The sequence below is a fragment of the Haliaeetus albicilla genome, chromosome 6, assembly GCF_947461875.1.
Source record: "Haliaeetus albicilla chromosome 6, bHalAlb1.1, whole genome shotgun sequence".
Taxonomy (NCBI): domain Eukaryota; kingdom Metazoa; phylum Chordata; class Aves; order Accipitriformes; family Accipitridae; genus Haliaeetus; species Haliaeetus albicilla.
This window is the reverse complement of record NC_091488.1, coordinates 37,437,228-37,441,740: the sequence shown is the minus strand read 5'-3', so window position 1 is coordinate 37,441,740 and position 4,513 is coordinate 37,437,228.

The window sequence follows — 4,513 nt, the reverse complement described above, 5'->3', positions numbered from 1 at the left end:
CATTGATGCAAATGTAGAATGCAAAAAAGTGCCAAAGTCTTAAGGACTTTCCCCTTCTTTCTTATTCTCTAATCCAAGAAAGCCCACTGTCGTTGCAGCTTCAAATTAACTGACATGCAGCCCAGAGATCAGGCAAGCATTTCTAAGCTTATTATAGGCTGTTTTTTCCGGGAGTCTCCCTCTCTCTACATGTTATTCAGTGGACATGCAAATGAAGTATTGTCCAATTTGTTCCCGAGTTTCTTACACAAATGCAGAAGGAGTGCTCTCCTTTGTACATTCGTAAACTACCAACCGCCTGGCTCAAATTTCTGCACTCCCTAGATGTGTTTCTGTATTTAAACTGAGTGAAATACACATAAATTGTGTTTCTTGAGCGACAAAACTCACACAAGCTTTACTAGGAGGACAGAAAATAAAACCTCTACAGTTTAGAGAGATTAAGTATTACAGACAGAACTAGAAAGAGGGCATCTCCCTCCCCTCTCTCTCCCCCCTTCTGCCTTCTACACACTGGAACACCTACCAAGGGCACATTACAGAGTTTCTCTGGATAAATATGTTTAAATTGCAATACCAAAAGCAGCTACTGATTTTAAGTACACTGATAATTTTAAGTGCACCATTTGAGAAATCTTAAAATATGCTGGACAATCAGGAAGTCAACTTTTGAAATGACCACCTGAAACTGAGGTATCCCGATTGCCCCCCAAATAATTTCATTATATTTGTGCAATAACAATTTTCAGCATGCCTGATGGCTGTGTGATTTAATGCCAATGACGAGCATGAAGCATAATCACAGCATGACTGCTCTGTAGTTGGAAAATTATTTCCATCACTACATTGAAAAGTGAAACCCAGATTTTAATGCTGAGGGGGGAAAAAAAAAAAAAAACCAACCAACCTTCCATTTCAAAGAATAACCTGTTGCAAGTTCTGCATGGAGGAAGAATGAATGTGTAACTGGACTGCAGGCTGCTGACACTCAATACAGGATAAAGTATAACCCTTAATATTTTGGGAATTACATGGCTGGGTAAGGCTTAAATTGACATTCCTGTAACACACAACTCCAGCTCCAAATTAAATACACCCTGTTACTTATGTGTATTACGAGCCTTCTCAAGACTTAATAGGTCCTTTGCTGTAGTAAGTTCTCAACATTTTCTAGATTTAACAGGTTCTCCAAACTGGGCTCTGATACAAAACTGCCAAATGACAAAGGAGGTTTTCTTTGCTTAGTCATTCATTTGCAAAATATGGTGAACTTTCTGACTATCAGTTTCAAACCCACTTAATTTTAAGAATATTTTCTAATCGTAGAAGATGTTAGCTAAACATATTTTTAATATAAAAAAAAGAAATGCCCATTCTTTCTGAGACTTGCTGTTAAAGCAGCATTAAAGAGAATTACTAAGTCGTATTATCTACCACCATTTGTGTTTTAGCTCGTGATGTTATTTACATTTCTCATTTACGTCTGGTGAAAGAACGTTCATCAAATGAACCATTTTCTTTCTTCCTTTTTTTTTCTTAAGAGTATTTTCTTCATCTGTTTTCATTTTGTTCCTTTGCAGATACCACTGTCACATCCCTCCTTCCCATTTCCTCTGATAAACCTTTTTACCATGTTGTCACTTACTTTTCACCAAGAGATAGATAACAATGCCTTGTTCAAACAGTGTCTGTTGAACAAGCATCAGTAAGTTGGCATCATTTCAGAAACTATATAAAGAGCAGAAATTTTCTTAGTTGTTGATTAACCAAGGAGGAAAAAAAAAATAAAATTGTTGGAGAATATGTGGCTCCCACAAAGCCACTGTTCAATATATACTTTGAAAAACAAGCAACAAGAGTACCAGCATCTTCCTTTCTTTAAAGGCATGTGTGATAGCTTCCAAAAACTGAAAATAAAAGCTTTTCCACCATAAAAGCCATTCTCAAAAGAAAAAAAAAAAAAAGAAAAAGAAATCAATCCTTCTCCTGAAATCCCTTTTATCCCACAAACACATGGTACTAACAAATCAGCCAACCAGTCCTCCTCCACACATCTCATACAGCTATCTTGACAGACTTTGCTACAGTCTTGAAAGGGAGAAGACCAGGCAGTCTCAAGAGGCATGGATATTACTGTAATGGAGAGAGCTCAAATACAATGATGATACAGTACAAATAATACAAGGTCCCATAAGAGCAGATCACTGAAAAACAAATTTCAGCTCAACCAACCAAGAAAAATCAATCCACATTGTTAAGATAGTTTGCACCTCAACAGGAGGTTGGTGTATTAGCTGGTTAGTCCACACGGCTGTACTCATCACTAGCAAGAAATTAACCTTTGTCCTGTGCACCCCATCACAGGAACTTTGTGTACTTCACAAGGCAAATTATAACAACCACTAAATAAGCATGGAAATAACATGGGTTTCAGGATAGTTTGAATTTTACGGCATTATGCTCGTGACACCACACGCGAATACAGCAAGTTACACAGTCGCAAAAAGCGAAAAGCATAACCACAACATCTTTGAATGAAGCCACAGACGATTTTAATGTGGTCTCAGGCCTTTAGGAATTGTTATGGGATGTGGTTAAAAAGGGAACCAAGAGCCAGTTTGATGGCAGGTTCACAGCCTGCAGCAGTGCCCTGGTCAGCCAGTATCTAACATCATAAAAACAAAGCACAGATAAAATTAAGACTCTGCCTTTCTTAATAATCTCGGAGACTGTTTACTCGGCAACACCAACACAAAGGAAAGGATGCCAGTGCCTGAAGACAAATCTCCTTAACTCCAAGCCAGCTTTGTTTATCGCTAATAGTCTTCTTGCTAGAACTAAACCTCAAAACATACAGAAAAGCTTTGAAAGGCCTGGAAACCGGCACACGTTAAACCACTGGCAAAAAAATGTTGCTATGAGAATGGACTGAGCAGTTTGCCACATAGAATTTCAGAGCTGTGCCAGAGAAAGCAGCAAGGTGGGGGTGAAGCTTAGTAGTGTGAGGGTAAACATTAAAATAAGGATATTAACTATGGTGCAGGTCACCTAGGAGTGATACATGCAGGCACATAATGCCCTTTTCATGTGCCCCAAACATGGTTAAGATTTCTCCCACTTCAGTGCACCCTTACACACTACAACTCAAATTCCCTCCTCTACCCACACTCTGACACACTTAAACATTTTTTCTAAGATGCCAGACTTTTTTTTCCTTCTGCTTTTCGCTGTTTGCTCCAAACTTCTACCTGTCTTCTCTCACCTGGTTCACTCCACACTTTCCCCTCAGCATTTCCCCTTCACCCCTATTCCCTCCTTCCTCTTTCCATTACACTATTCCTGCTTCCCCCCCCCCAAGATAAACCATGGTTCTAACACACCACCTTCACCATCCCCTTGCTCACTCAGCTTGTACCTTCCTAACCCTTCCCTCACCACCCAGCTGTCTTATGTCTGGAGGATCTCTTCTGGGTGGGTAGTCTACATTTGTGTGAGACCTAACATAAACCATCCATTTCTGTTCGATTTTGGGAAAACTATGATGTGTACCCCCTAGGCAGCAGCATGCAAAACCAGGAATCCTCAATCTACAGCCATACTCACGAATACCAGTTCATCTAAAAAGCTACAAGTTATCATCATCACAACCAACCTGTGGGCAAGGTTACCCAACAAATAAAGGTCTTTTCGGACCTTTTGGTGGATTGGTGGAATCATTCAGTTGTGGTTTTACCTTTTCTGTGTGAGAATTTTCAAACTACATGATACTTATTTCTTTGACATCAAGAGTATAGAGTCAATCTTTTATCCCGGCCACTTACGGTAAGCAGTTACCTTTATCTGCAAGTGACTTCTCAACTTCATTGACACGTCTTACAAAATTTATCCCTTCAACCTGCACCTCACTTAGTACTAAAAGTAATCAAATATAATTGTGACTTTCCAAGCTACAAACCACATTTGTTGGACAAACTTCTTAACTCTCATATTGAGACACAAGCCATCTCAAACACAAGGACTGTTATTAGGAGAGGATTTCTTTATTGGTTTCTTTTCACATCTCAAACGGAATAGGGATCTGCTGAAATAAGCAGTGCATTTCAGCTCTATCCCTGACAAACAAATTGTGAAACACAAGAGCATATTTCCAGGCTGAGAAGGGAGCAGGAAAAAATGCCAGTGATATTAACAAAGAAAACAGGCTTTCTCACAGAATTCTGAATCCATTTTGGATGACTGTGCTTACAGGAGCCATTCAGATATGGCACAGAAAATCTGTATAATGATTGAGACAGACAAGACTAGCAGAATGCTTATGAGGGTTACAGAAGAAAACACAGATGTGGTCGAAAGCCGAGACGGGAAACTGTCAAGCGTCTGTCGTTACTGAGATGCAGGATGCATCTGGTTGATGTCACTGTGAAGAGATTTGGGGTGGAAGAAAGAGAGGAAAAACAGTCTTAGAGGGAGCAATGAGGATGCAAACAAAGTGGTGCATCTGGTGTGGGACAAA